Source organism: Amblyomma mixtum, unplaced genomic scaffold, assembly GCF_055824585.1.
Source record: "Amblyomma mixtum isolate Tamu unplaced genomic scaffold, ASM5582458v1 scaffold_41, whole genome shotgun sequence".
NCBI lineage: Eukaryota > Metazoa > Arthropoda > Arachnida > Ixodida > Ixodidae > Amblyomma > Amblyomma mixtum.
In genome coordinates, this window is record NW_028317738.1 from 98,080 (window position 1) to 113,925 (window position 15,846).

Below are 15,846 nucleotides of genomic sequence, written 5' to 3' on the forward strand. Positions count from 1 at the left end.
GAAGGGAAGTTTTTGTTTTTCTACTACTGTTTTGTGCTTTTGAAAGGAGTGTGTGTAGTTGGATGAGCTTGAAACTGTAGAAAAATGCTCATTCAATATGTTGGCCTGCTCTTCTAATGTTGTTTGAGTACCGGGTGTTGTTAGCACTGGAAATGTGAAAGGAGTAAAATTTCCAGTGAATTGCCGCACCTGCTCTCAAATTTCTTTTTTGGATGTTATTGAGCTGTTTATCGAGGATATGTACTGTTGCCATGATGCCCTTTCTGCGTTGCGTCTGATGTATCGTGCTTTTGCTCTTGCTTTTTTAAAGTTTGAGATTCTCATGTGTTGGATATCTCCGAAAAATGCCCCAGGCTTTGTTTTGTTTCTTTTTTGAATCTTTACATTCTTTTGTGTGCCAGTATTTGTGATTTTGTTTTACTGTTCCTGAGGATTGAGGAATAGCTAAATATGCGGCAGCTAAGATAAAATTTGTGAACTTTTCATTGATCTCATTGATGTCAGTATTTTATAAAACTATTTTCTCTAATGTGGCTTTTGCACTAAAAAGTTGCCAGTCAGCCAAATGTAGATTCCAACACCGTGGTTTTGTGGGAACGACTGTTGGCGATGATGAGAGACTTATTACAACAGGGAGATGATCACTTCCATATGGATTCTCTAAAACACTCCAGTTAAAATCGTTAAAAACAGACGGTGAACTAAAAGACAAATCTAAAACACTCATTTTCCCCGAAGCTGGGGAGCAGTAAATGGGTTCATTAGAGTTGAGTAAACAGACGTCCTTGCATCAAATAAAATCCTCTACGAGATGGCCTCTAGCGTCAGTTTTCTCGCTTCCCCAAAAACATGAATGTGCATTAAAATCAACTACCAGGTATGGCTCTGGTAGCTGCTCTAAAAGATCCTCTAAGTCATGTAGTGTTAAATAAAAGTGCGGACCGATATATAGTGAGCACACTGTGATGGTTTTATGGGCAACCAGAGTGGCTGCGGCAGCTTCGACTCTTGTTTTTAGTTTAAGCTCTCCAGCCGGGACACCGTTTTTCACTATGATGGCTAAGCCTCCCGACAGCCGGCTCGCCTGTTCCCGATCGCGGCGGAAAACAGTGTAATTCTTAAGAAAGTTATTTTTTTCGGGACCTAAATTTGTTTCTTGTACACATAAGGCGACAGGAGCGTGTGCTCCTAGTATGTCTTTTATGTCACTGTAATTGTCTAAAAGTCCTCTACAGTTCCATTGCATTATGAAAGCGATCTTAATTTTGTGTTTCTATAGGGTGGAAAGGTAGATCAAGTTGTTGTTGGTCCCGTGACTCGGAGCCTGTCTTTTTTTGATCGATCCAGAGAGCTCCGCCGACCGTCCGACGTGGACGGCGCGGGGCTGCCCGGGGCCGTGTCCATCGCCTCTGCGGAGGCGCTGGACGACCGTGCAGGAGGCACGTTCGCGTTCGAGTTTGACCTCGACATGTGGGAACAGGTCTTGAGGCCCGCCGACCCGGGGGTCTGCGCAGCCTGACTTGCGGTTGGCGGAGCAGCGTTAGCTGCTCTGCCTTGGGGCGCGGATGGCACCGCCACAGGCTCACTGCGTGTGACCTGGACGGGTGCCGAAGCCTGGTGTGGTGCGCCGCGCCCAAGCACCACACCGGCGAAGCTTTGTTTTGTTGTGAACGAGAATGAGTTCGTGAGTGCAAAACGCCTTCTCGCTTCTCTAAATGAAATGTTTTCTCTTGTCTTTATGGTGATTATCTCCTTTTCTTTTTTCCACGACGGACACGCCCTGGAGTACGCTGCATGGTCACCTTCACAGTTTGCAAGTGCGGGGCTGCGTCACATTGATCAGAATGATCCTTCGAGGCGCATTTCGGGCAAGATTTCCAGCCGCGGCAACTTTGTGAGCCGTGACCGAACCTTTGGCAGTTGAAACATCGGCGAGGGTTGGGAATGTATGGTCTTACGTTAACTTTTAGATATCCTACTTCGACTGTGTCGGGCAGTGTGCTGGTGTTGAACGTCCAGATCATGCGTATTGTGTCTATTTCCTTCTTATCCTTCCTGATCTTGATTCTGTGAACATCTATCACGTCTTGGTCACTCAGTCCTTCGAGCATCTCTTTTTCAGTGATGTGGACAAAGTCATTTTCGGATATAACACCTCGGACGGTGTTCAGAGATCGGTGTGACGTCACGGAGACAGGAATATCCCCAACAGATACAATGTTTACGAGTTTCGTGTTGGACGTTGTCACGCAATTCGAGCAGTAAGTCGCCGGTGGCCAATTTAGATACCTTGTAGCCAATGCCCAAGGCTTCTGTCAAACATTTTGACACTAGGAAGGGGAACGGGATTCTAGCTTGCTTATCTTGTACTTCACTATGAATCACATGGTACTTAGGAAAACTGACTTTTCTTTTTTGAAAAAAACTGTTCTGCTTCGTTCCGCCCTCTCTTGAGAGAGCGATCTTGTTTGGAAAAAGGGGGAGCCATAAAAATTCTAGTTTTTCGGTCATGGTGCCAGCCACCCACCATGGAGCCCAACAAGGGGACGGGAAAGGAACTTGCGAGCAAGCCCTGCCCACGCCAGCTGTACACCTTAACTATAACCTAATATGACTCAACTCAGGGTAGTTGGTCACACACGGTTAACATTCGCGGCCAGGAAAAAGAGGAAAAAACGAAGAAAAGAGGAGGAGACAGGAAAGTTGTAAGAAAGAGATAGGAAAGTGAAAGATAGAGGGGAGGTTAGGAAAAGGCGACTGCCGATTTCCTCCGGTCGGGTCAGGCCGGAGGTGCCGTCTACAGGAAGCTGGGGCCAAAGTGGTGTGTTGCCTCCGCCGAGGGGCCTTAAGGGTCCAACCCAAGCAGCACAAATTGATTGGTCCAACAGTGGCAAAAGAGTGGCGGAAATTGGCATGAATATTGGTCCTACACTGGCATTTGAGCAATCCGAGACTTTTTCCAACAATGGCCCTTCATTCATGCCAAGATTGTGCCTATACTCAGCCAGTCTAGCTGCCAGCATTGACCCAACATTCAGCCAGTCTATCCACAAATGGCCAACGTTCGTGCCAAGACTATGCCCATGTTCAGCCAATCTATTAATTATGGCCCGACATTCGTGCCAATACTATGCCCATATTCAGCCAATCTCACGCCAATAGTATGCCCACATTCAGTCGATCTGTCAATAATGGCCCGAAATTCGCGCCAATAGTATGCCCACATTCCGCCAGTATCAATAATAGCCCCAGGTTTGCTCCGACTTGTGCCCACTTTTCCACCCTTGATCTAACTTTTATAGGCGGCATATCAATTGCAAGGCCAGTGGGAAATTGTACGCGATCGGGGATCCCACCTAGTTTTGTACCACACCTCTTGCTGGCCAGCAACAATGCAGACATATACCGCTTGTTTTCCACCAGCCGGAGCTTGTATGTGTAACATTTTACATATGGGCAGTCAGCAGACATACAAAAAAGAAAGAACGGATTCAAAGAACAAAATTTATTGCATCTACGGTGCCAGTACATCGTGAAATGCATTGTGCCGGAGCCGCTGAATCGATGAGTCATATCGGCACTAATCGTTGCACTCCTCTTGTAAGAGAACTTTAGCAGTGCCTTGAAACAAATTCCTCGCCAAGCTCTTGCACGATGACCTGGCTGTACATCGCAGCTGCAAAGAGGTGCATGATGTGATCATGAGTGTAAGTACAACCATCGCAGAAAAAAGACAAGAAATAAAATAACACATTGATCTTAGTGGCGCGCAGTGTGCGAGAAGGTACTCGCAACATAGGTTGAAAGTATAATTTCTAAATGACTCTTAATATAAATCCCCACACTAATAGCAAAATGTTGAACTGAATTTAACAATTTTTTCCCACCGTATTGCTAATTTCTAATCCCAATTTGCCGTGTCACACCCTCAAATGCATATTAAAAGTCACAAAAAGAGATAAATATAGTGTTTAATACAAATCAATCTATTTTTATATTTCATATCAAAATTATATGTCTATTGCGAGCTGGTTGTTTGCCTTTTTGTTCCAGCAAAGTATGGCACAGGTGGTAGCAGCTCCTCCCTATTGAACAGCTGTGAGCAATTTTTTTTTCGCTATGAAATATAATATTCCATGCAAAGACGGCTTGCACAGTTTTGCGAAATGCGCTGAACGCAGGAGACCGAATACACTTTTTTTAAAGTAAGCATATTATCGATGCCGCTTGGCATGCATGTAACGGGGCAGACGGAAATCTTACTTGAAAACCACACGAAATCACTCTTCCGTTAGTCCATGGGTGATTAATTCCGAGACAACATGGATAAAGTTCGCTGGGACCAGGAATTCCGCTTTTTCTCGTACGCCTGCGACTGGCCTAGACAAGGGCACCCGGCACGGGAATATTACACGCGGCCAGAAAACTGCTGCAGTGAAAGAATAAGCGCTTCTGGTACTCATGTAGCACAAACGATAGCCGACCAATGTCGTAATGAACGCAACATGAGTAGGACCACACAACACTCCGCCACGGTGATTGAAGAGATAGTCAACGTTCGGTAAATCCATTTTTTCAAAGCTGCAAAATAAAGTTCTCACCATTCTGTGCATGCCTTTGCGCTAGACATTTCGCTGTGAAAGTTGCCATTCAGTAGTTGGCGCCAGTGCTTTGTCGCTTTCTCGTTTCCTGCCGGAGAAAAAAAAGGTCGGCGCTGATTCAAAGCGGCAATTACGCCAAGAACCATATTCATTTCCGAACACATTTCAATATAAAAGTATGGTGGTACTCACAAATAGAATCTTGCAGGCCAGGCTACTGAATTCCGTCATAATTGTCAAATCGTATCGGGTGCGGATTCTCGAGAACGAACGGCGTCAGCTTGAGCGCGCATGCTTCGTCGGCACGCTGGTTGTGTGGCTTTTCGCCGCCTTGCTAGCTACAGGCGATACTCGTTGGGCGAGTGTTCGGGAAAGGAGGAGACCACGATGGGACAGGTTTCTTATATTTTTCGGAGAATTTGCTGCAGCAAGAGAAACGGCAGCTGGAAAAGGGGTAGAAGAAAATCTAGGGAGGGTGGATGAGCGGCGTTGCGCTTAGTTGGGCGCGAGGGGAAAACAGGTTAGAGAAGGTCAGTGTACCTAAAATCACAAAGAAAAAAAAACTCCTAGCATGGTGAGGGCCAGTGCTCTTCCAACAAAGAGGCTCGGCCCGGCAAAAGGCGGATGTATGGGACTTCAAAAAGGGGGTGGAGAGGAGGGGGGGGGTGAAATGAGTGAAAGAATTCCGGAATGTCCGGAGGGTGCGCCATAGGCGTTGAGCACGTGAAAAGCGGCAAGGAAACGACAATGCGGAGATGTTGGAAGTGGAAACGTGGAGCTTGGGCATGAATTTCGTCAAAACGGCTCCAAACATTAGCGTAATCTCTGCGGTCGTGTGCCTCTTTGGTTGAAGCTGAGATAAACGTGTTACTATGAAAATACCGGAAATATAAAACAATAAATAAAATTAGCGGGAACAATGCGTGTTCTTTGAGTGTTTCATATATGATACTTGTGGCGGACAAAGTATATGACATACGTCCAAGCAACACCATTCATCAATATAATCCAATGATTCGCTTCTAGAGCGACGAATACCCTACATTTTATACACACCAGTGTAGGCAGGTCGGTCTAAGCCGTCATGCGGCCCACCCGTGCGTGTCTGCGCTAGCTCGAAATGACGCGGCGCGCTAATCAGCAATGCATCTGTTATGGCTCATTGGTATTAAGGATACGCGCAAAGAAAAGGCAAAAAAAAAACTAGTGGAAATGCGACCGGGAAAAAGTTCCGATCTTTAATTTGATAAACGTGATAATTTAAAGCAAAAACGTATGCTAGAGCCGTCGTTATAGAATACCCAAAAAGCACAGCAGAATAACAAAACAATTTGCGACATTAAAAAAACCTAGCCACCTTAGCTTCGCGGCTTCCGGAAGCAGAGCCGTTTGTTCCCTTATTATTTTTTTTAATTTAACATACATCTACATTTTCTTTCTCGTCTGCTGCTTCTTCACGCAGTAAATGCGCAGCAAGTTGTTCACGTCAACTGTTTATTTGCGATAAAACCAAAATCCCGTTTTACTCACATCGTTTCTTTTCTCAAAATGCGCCACGCAATAATTTGTGACCTAGTGGAAAAAGCGATTTATTTGTTTTTTTCTAGGGTGAGCATCCTGTGGGTGAGGCATTGTATTCCGGATTGTGTAATACGATCCAGCGTTTCGTGCAGCATAAACTTATTAGTTAAGTTGAGCCTATATCTTGAGACACGAATTTGAACCGGCAACCTATAATCGGGGGCTGTGGTATGCGAGGTATGCGAGAGATATGCGAGGCAGTACGTTAATTAGTGCGTTATTATACCATTCCTCGAATCGAAATTTCATTTTCTTGATTGTGGCACCTCTTTCTCTCTTTCTTTTTTTTTGCATACCATAATTACAAAAGACGCCGCTTTTCAAAATTCGTATACCTTCGTGAATGAATCTGACCTCTGCTCACTTTCGCGCAATCAATTACATCGCGCTTTTTATTGTAATTTCGCGTCAGAGTTCGACGCTAGCGCTGTTGTTGGTCATAAAAAATAAATAAATAAACAAGTCCGAATATTAAAAAAAAAACGGATTGAGAGAAATAACCACATATAATCACAGGGACATCCTTTGGTGTGTCGTGGAGCGGCACTGCCAATACAGGGAAAACAGCGGACAAGTAGGGCCATCATAGCGGGTGTAATGAGGCGGCACTGCCAATATGGGGACGACAGCAGAAATTTAGGGCCATCGTTGGAGGTGTAACTAAGTGGCATTGCCAATATGGGGGAAACATCGGACAAGTAGGGCCATCGTTGGAGGTGTAACTAAGCGGCATTGCCAATATGGGGAAAACATCGGACAAGTAGGGCCAATGTTGGAAATGGCACATTGTGGCAGTGCCAATATGGGGACAATGAAGGCAACATTGGTCCTGTATAGGGCCACACATAGCCAACAGACTCCCAATATTGGGCCAACGGTTTGTGCTGCCTGGGAAACGCTCGGCATCGGCTCAACCACCAGGATCCCCTTTTCCCCGGACACGGCGATGCCACGCACGGCTATGCGCAGATGCTCGGGTCCGTGGTGACGCATGCTCACCATCATCCCCCTGCGGGGATGTCCCTGCGGATGCTCGGGATACCCCGTGGTGTCGCCACTCTCCAACGTCCGCATGCTGCAGACGTCCCCCTGCGGGGAGTACAGGTTAGTGCAGTTCTTTGATCTTCTAAGGAAGGCTCATTAGTTTCCACATACAGACTTGCTATTGGTGAAGTTCTGTAAGCACCGGAAGAGAACCTTAAACCAAGATTGTGGATAGGATCCAGTCCTTTTATGTAGGACTGTCTTGCTGAGCCATATACAATGCACCCATAGTCTATCTTAGAGCGAACCAGAGAACGATATATATGTAATAGGCATGCCCTATCAGACCCCCAGCGTTTTCTTGACAGTAGATTTAGCACATTGAGGGCCTGCGAAGCTTTTTTCTTTAAGCTGTTTATATGTGGCAAGAAAGTGAGCTTTTTATCGAAAGTTATCCCTAGAAATTTATGCTCTTGTTAGACAGGTAATTGGGTTTGGTTTAGATATAGTGTGGGGCCGGCCTGTAGGCCTCGTCTCAAAGAGAACAGAACCGCTACTGTTTTCTGAGGGGAAAATCTAAATCCGTTTCTATCTGCCCAGGTAGCCACTTTATTTATTGTTATTTGTATCTGCCGCTCACAGGTAGGTATGCTGGATGACGTGCATGCTGTTTGGAGGTCGTCTACGTAAACTGAGTACATTATGAATTTTGGGATTACTTTTCCCATGGAGTTCATTTTGATGATGAATAAGGTTGTGCTGAGGATGCACCGCTGGGGTACGCCAGTTTTTTTAATAAAAGTGTTGGAGAAGGTTGCACCTAGGCGGACTCTGAATGTTCGGTTGCTTAGGAAGTCGCTCAAACAGCTCCGCATCCTGCCGCGGATACCTAGGTCCGCTAGGTCACGGAGGATACCGAACCTCCACGTGGTATCGTAAGCCTTCTCTAGGTCGAAGAAGACCCCGATACAGTGTTGGTTTTGGATGCACACTTCCCATTTGACTGTGTTCTCAAAGCGAACGAGGTGATCGGTTGGGAAACATGTCTTTTTAAAACCGCACTGGTGTATATCTAAAAGTTGCTGGGACTGAAGTATGTAGGTTAGTCTGATGTTTAGTATGCTTTCGAATGATTTTGCTATAGAGCTAGTGAGTGATATTGGCCTGTAGCTGGTGGGACTAGTTGGTGGTTTGCCAGGTTTTAGAAAGGGTACTATGATTGCTGATCTCCATGCTTGGGGGATTTCTCCACTCATCCATATTTTATTGAAAAATTTTAGGAGAGCCTCTATGGCAGTCTCAGAGAGGTGAGCAAGCATGGCATAATGTATATTGTCTGGGCCTGGTGCTGTCATTTTACCGGATGTTAGTACTGTGTTTATTTCCTGCATTGTAATAAGCTGATTGTAGTCTTCGTGTATGCATGTTCCAAAGGGAAGTTTTTGTTTTTCTATTGTTCTATTGTTCTATTGTTCTATTGTTTTGTGCTTTTGAAATGTTTGTGTGTAGTTGGATGAGCTTGAAACTGTGGAAAAATGCTCACCCAATATGTTGGCCTGTTCTTCTATGTTGTTTGAGTACCGGGTGTTGTTAGCATTGGAAATGTGAATGGAGTAAAATTTCCAGTGAATTTCCGCAATTGCCCCCACATTTTCTTTGATGATATTGAGCTGTTTATGGAGGATATGTACTGTTGCCATGATGCCCTTTCTGCGTTGCGTCTAATGTATCGTGCTTTGGCTCTAGCCCTTTTGAAGGTAAGCAAGTTCCCTGCAGTGGGATATCTGCGAAGGTTGCCCCAAGCCTTGTTTTGCTGCTTTTTAGCTAATGTACATTCATTTGACCACCAACATTTATGTATTTTTTGTGCAATTTCAGATGTTTGTGGGATTGCTTCTATTGCTGCAGATGTTAAGCATGCCAAAAATGTTTCATTTATTTCTTCTATCGTAAGGGTTTCGGCATATTCTTTTTCTAGTGTGGCCTTCGTTCTGAAAAGTGCCCAATCGGCGAGGTGAATTTTCGATCGCCGTGGCTTCGTAGGGAGAATGGATGTAGCTGATGTTAGTTTTAAAACCGTAGGTAGGTGATCACTTCTCCGGTGGTCATCTAAAACATCCCAAATAAAATCATTAAAAACCGATGGTGATGCAAACGCTTAATCTAGGCAGGTCATTTTTCCAGAGCTGGGGCAGCAGTACGTTGCTTTTCCTGTGTTCATTAAACATATGCTATTTGAAAGAATAAAATCCTCGATGAGCTGACCCCTGGAATCAGTATGCTCACTTCCCCGGAATGAGGAGTGTGCGTTAAAATCCCCAATTATGACATATGGCTCAGGCAACTGTCCCAGAAGTTCTTCTAGGTCATGCATGGTAATTGTGTTGTGAGGTGGTATGTACACAGAACCGGCAACTGCGTCAAACTTCGACTCTATCAACGTTGGACCGGTTCGACCATGAACCCACGCCGAATCCGGACTCCCTTCGCGAACTAATCCGTTCCGTGGTCCGCGAGGAGCTGCAGCACCTTCAAGCCACCTTTGCCCCTCGCGTCGATTCCGTCACCAGCGTTATCCGCGAGGAAGTCCGGCAGGCACTCAGGGCACAAGACGCTGCAGCTGTGCCGGCGCCGCAACCGACCCCATACGATCCCGCGCCGTACCCGACTCCTGTCCAGCCAGTCACGTACGCGGACGTCGTGCGCCGCGCGGCCCCACCTCCTGGGCCTTCACCTTACCCCGCACCTCCACCAGTGTCACGACCAGAGGAGCCGCGAAGGTAGGCGTCGGCAAGAACCCAAGACTGGGAGCGGGAGCCTTCTTTTAATTCTAGAGCCAGCTTCCACGACACCAAACAGAACAAGCGCGCCGCGAGAGTCCACCGCCGCTTCGTCGTCGTCTTCGATTCAGCGCGGAGGCCGCGCGGCGCGTTAGGCGCGTGGCATTATTGTTATTGTTTTATGGCTAATGATGTTTACTGCGACTGCTTCTAAGTTCGTCTTTAATGATACCTCTCTTGCAGGGACATCGCTTTGCGTAATGATAGCGACGCCTCCTGAGAGTCGGCTAGCTTGTACTCGGTCTTTCAGGAAAATATATTTTTTTAAGATGTTTGTGTGCTGTGGCCCAAGGTTCGTTTCTTGCAGGCACACAGCTGTAGGTGCCATTGTTTTGAGCATATCGGTTATGTCTGTGTAGTTTCTGTGTAGACCTCTACAGTTCCATTATATTAGATACGCCATTGTGATAAGTTGGGGATTGGGGAAAGTTACTTACTCTCAGGAGCAGTGATTCGTGGTTTCCCTTTTTTCTCTAGGGAGTCTCGCCGCCGCTGCAGCGGTGGCGAACTAGGAGTTGTATCCATCGCCACTTTCGTGGCGCCGGATTTCCGCGGAGAATCCGCGGATGCGTGTGTTTTAGATGTCAGCGGACTTTCGCTGACATCCATCTCCTCCACGGTGTACGTGGTGGATGCTTCATGGTTGCGATGGCCCGTGGCCTTCGCATTCGTCTTTTTTGCTGGCACCGCTGAACCAGGCCCTGCTCCAGCGGCAGAGTCTCTTGGGCCAGCAGTTGCCTTCTTAGAGGGGTGGGGCGACAGGTCCAGTTCAGCAGAGCTGTTCTGGGTGTCTGTCGCCGAGGATTCCGCTGCTGAAAGTGGGGCCTGAAGGCCTCCGGCGAGGATCGCGTGGTCTTCCCGCGAATTTTTAACCCCTGTGGACTGTGTCACTGCCTTCTGTGGTGGGGACTTGGTTGTCGACCCCAGGTCCTTCGGATCGACCTGTGTGCCGACAGAAACCGAAGACGGCGGCGGTCCCCGCGTCACCGCTTCGGAGTATGTCCCTTTCTGTTGGAAAGAGACGCGTTTTTTTGCCTCAAGGTAGGACAGGTTTTCTGTGGTCTTGAAAGTTATGATTTGTTTTTCTGTTTTCCAGACTGGGCACGACCTGGAGTACGCGCCATGTGCGCCATTGCAGTTGATGCATTTTGGTGTACGTTCGCATCTTTCCTCTGTATGTGCGTCCTCTGCGCATGTGACACAAGTGGGTTTACCTTGGCAAGCCACCATGCTGTGTCCAAAGCGCTGGCACTTGAAACATCATCTCGGATTCGGTATGTATGGGCGGATTTTACAATGGAGGTATGCGGCGTGGATGGAATCAGGGAGAGTTGTGCTATTGAAAGTTAGGACGATGTGTTCTGTCTTGATTTCAGCATTGTTTCTCCGGATGGTTATTCGTCGGGCTGCTATTACTCCTTGTTCAGCTTGTCCTTCTTCCATTTCAGCACCGGTACTCTGCAGGAGTTCATGTTCGGATATGACGCCCTTTGAGTGGTTGAGGGTGCGGTGCGGGGTTACCTGTACGCTCATTTCTTCAAGATTCTGTAAAGACATCAGTTTGGTGCTCTGTTCTTTTGTGTTTATTTCTACAAGGAGATCTCCGGTTCGCTGCTTTTTTGCTTTGTAGTTTCTGCCTACACAGTTCTTTAGGGTGTTGGCGATCACAAATGCAGACAAGTTTGCTACAGGTTCATCTGCATTTGAGTGAACCATGAAAAACTTCGGAAACGTTTCTGGTTTCTGTGGCATCAATTTTTTCGCATCGGTGCGACCCCTTTTTGGGGGGCCGATCAGATTTGTTTGCAAATTTTTTCATACGGCATGTACTGGCTAAGGGTTCCCAATGCTTTGTCGCCTCTGATTCACCCTTATACACAGAGGAAGGTCCCGGGACTCCCCGCCTGGTAGACAGACGAGAAGCCCATCGGCCGAGGATTGACCACTTCCTCGACCGCCACCGTTCAAGGTTTCTTCCCTCCACCTTTCAGCCTATCGCCACGGTACGTATGACAGCTTCAGTATGGGGGCTAAGGGTCCGTGGTGGCGCCAAGCACCAACACCTCGTTACACAAGGTGCCCCTGCGGCGCTTTGTCTGTTAATGTCACTAGTGATTGAAGCACTCTATACAATGTAAATATACCAGTCCGAACTATGTTTTCAAGTGATGTGTTTATTGTTTGATTAATCGTCCTACACTGCTCAAATATTCGAGGAACTTTCTTGTGCTCCTGCAGCCCTAATTGGACGAGAGGGCTCTGCCTGCAAACATCTTGTGAGCGAAGTATAGGCTGAACTTCGGCATAGCCATGGAGTGGGTTTTGAAGTTCTTGCTCTTGTCAGCGGCTCTCGCCAACTTCCTGCTGTAGAGGTTTTGACTGCTTACATGGCCAACACAAACAGGGTGAACTGGCCATTAGTCGCGTAGTTCGTCGCTGCCGACGCAATCGTCCAGCAGCAGCGCGTAGGCGCAAGCCTATGCGACGTATTTTAAGAGATCGGCGTCAACTGGGCGAGTATACTTCACGTTAGTACGGGGCATGAGAGATGGAGATGAAACAGTTTTCTTCCAGTACATCCGGATGTCTGTGGAAAAGTACAGTGTACAAGTGCATATCTTCCTTGCTTACATCGCACGTGTGGTCGCGGTGTTGCCGCATTGACGCCTTAGACGGGTGCAGATGCTGATACTCGCGGTAATTCAGAAGCGCTGTTTTCGAGCGACTGTAACATGTGAACAATTTATGCCAAGTTTAGGATAAAGAAGCAGGCCTAACATGTAAAACGTGTTCACACGCGCAAACATTTGTATTACATAGGCACTGACCTCTTCGCATCCTTAACTTCAGTGAAGCAATCACTGCGTAGGTAGGCTCGAGAGTGGTCCTCGGAAAAAGACCAGAGTTGACAGCGGTTGCCTAAGTTTGTTGCTTTTATTTCACTTTTCCTGGCTTGGTCGCGCAGACACGGAACCGCGGTGTTCAGCGGTGCCGCGGCTTTAGCAGAATAAATGCGTACTGATAAGCGGCCGCTATAGCGGGCAAGTGCATTTCGACTCGTCGATATCGTAGCTGGGAGGACCATACAGCTCCGCATATGTGGTATTTGTCAGCAGAAAATGCTTGTGGCTCATGCCATTGTCATATTTATTTTACAGCCAAGTGTTTCATTCTGCTCATGTCATTGTGCAGGTTTGACCGTCTCGTAGAGCTGGTTAGACCCCTGATCGAACCTCGTAGAAGTACGGTAGTCAGCTTGGCGGCCGGATAGAACCTGGAATTCCCTTTAAGGTGGGCTAGTGTTCCATTTTTTTCATCGTTTTGTACAGCGCCGTGAAGTATCGTGCCATGAAGAGTGGATACTGTACAGTGAAATCTTAAGACGAAATGCACATGTCGGGCCTTTCCTGCAGTGTACCACATGTAGAGAAAAATTGCCTTATTGTCAACTTTTGGTCTGACAATTGACAGAAGACAGTTTGGTTTGGTTTTGTGGGGTTTAACGTCTCAAAGCGACTAAGGCTATGAGAGACGCCGTAGTGAAGGGCTCCGGAAATTTCAACCACCTGGGGTTCTTTAACGTGCACTGACACCGGACAGTACACGGGCCTCTAGAATTTCTCCTCCAAAGAAATTCTAGCCGCCGCGGCCGGGATCGAACCCGCGTCTTTTGGGTCAGCAGCCGAGCACCGTAGCCACTGAGCCACTGCGAATTGACAGAAGACAATTTAACGTGCAAAATGCTTTGTTCTCCCTGTGTGCTATACACAGCTTGTGGTGTCGCCTTTCAATGACAGCCAGTGTATGCTTAACAACAGCAGTCTTTTAAAACTTTTGCGCTGTAAAAGTGCTCGCAGTGTTATTGTAAGTGCTCATGATTTCCTCCTGTGAGCTGCCCAAGTGTGCTCATCTTTCAGCATTCCAACGGCTTCAGCTCAGACCTAAGAGTGCAGTAACGCTGTTTTCGATCGACTGCTTTCGTTTATCTTATTTACAAAGCAGTTCCTCCACTACTTTGCTTGCTGGTGCATTCTTAAGTGACCTCATGTGAGATGCAACATGTGGCTTCCTTTTTTTTTCACGTCTGCGGGTTGCATCTTGTTCAGTCAGGACACCTTACCTGAGACGAGATCTACTCTTTTGTTATGGAATATAGATATGCCTCCTTTCCAAAAGACTATTTCAAAGTGTATTATTTCCTTTTCAGTGTACTGTTTCGTTTTTGATGTACTAAACACTGCGAAAGCTTATTATAAGTGTACTGTGCCCAGCTCCCATTCCGGGCAGTCTTGGAATTCGTGTCAGCCAAGTATTCTGTACGGAACTCAACAAATACCAAAACTGATGTTAAAATCTTTCAAATTCTTCCACCAGTGCAAGCTATGACTAAAAAAGCTGCTTTCACTGCCTTTGTCTTGCACTTGGATGGCATATAACGCAAACCCATCATGAAGCTACTTTTTAGTGCCTGCAGGTATTGCGGCAAGTCTGCCAGGATTTGTCTTGGATTGAATGCACAGAGGCATTTGTATACGAGTGCCCCTCGCACTTAGGTTACCTGTGTGCAGAAGCAGGTACTACCTGCTTCTGCACACAGGTAGAGACAAGCACAGCACACAGCCAAACCTTGCTGGGTCCTCATCCTCGACCGCTAAGCCCTTCTTCTCACAGTTTTTTAAAACACACAACAGCAGACCACTTCTATTATGTTTAATAAACAGATTCACAACAGCGCTACGGAACAAGGACAGAAGGAACACGAAAAACACAGGACGGGCGCTGTTTTTCGTGTTCCTTCTGTCCTTGTTCCGTAGCGCTGTTGTGAATCTGTTTATTAAGCATGAACCAACTAGCCCACACCAGAATCCTCTTCTATTATGTGAGGTAGTGGTGAGGTAGTGGCAAGAAGCACGACAGATCAGTCCTATTACTGCAGCTCGTAAGAAGGCTGCTGAAGAAGTAGTCTGGTGAACACAAGAATAATGCTGTTGAAGGTCTATTTTATGCTCACCTGACCTGTTTCAGACTGAACTGAAGGGTGGCGCCATTCATGTGCTTGCATTTGTTGCTTATACCCTTCAACAACACAGACAGTGCTTGTTTATTCACTCAGTGGCATATTTCGGGCTTAAATGTGTGTTTAATATAAAGCTGAATGCTACAGTGATCGTTTTGGCTTGGTTTTGAAGAGAAGGTATTGCTGGGCGTCAAAATATCATATTTAATAAATAAGCAATGTGTCAATGCTAGGAATGATTGAGGTACAAAATAATTGCCGGTGGAAAAAAATTTTATTCTCCAATGACGACCGTAATATTGAGACAATGAACGATCGTCTCACAGATATCATTACGGGGTGCGCCCTGTATGTAGGCGGTATGATGGTTCGACAAGGTACCGGGATGCTATCTCAGGAGACTATAAAGATCTGATTAAGAAACGGCAAAGCATGAGGGTGTCTAACCCCATAGACAGAACACAAGTAGTAGAGCTGTTGAAGTTCATAAATAAGCGCAATGTAGCCGACATCAGGAAGTTTAACATGGAGAAAATCTAGCATGCTCGAAAGAGCGGAGGTAGCCTAAAAGCAGTTAAGAGAAAACAGGGAATGGGTAAAAACCAGATGTATGCGATAAGAGACAAAGAGGGCAATGTAATTAGCAATATGGATATGATAGTTAAACTATAGCCGAAGAGCTTTGCACAAATCCCACACAGTTTTACACAGTAATGGGACATCCCGCCAGTAACGAAGGAGGAAGTAAAGAAAGCCTTGGGTGCAATGCAAAGGGGGAAAGCAGCTGGTGAGGATCAGATAACAGCACATTTGTTAAGGATGG

The 15,846-nt window shown here is 46.5% G+C and overlaps 1 pseudogene; it reads left to right on the top strand.

The window, feature by feature from the left end:
- LOC149324397 (uncharacterized) overlaps positions 1 to 13,204 on the top strand; it is a 47,042-nt pseudogene extending 33,838 nt beyond the window's left edge.
- The last annotated feature ends 2,642 nt before the right edge of the window (positions 13,205 to 15,846 follow it).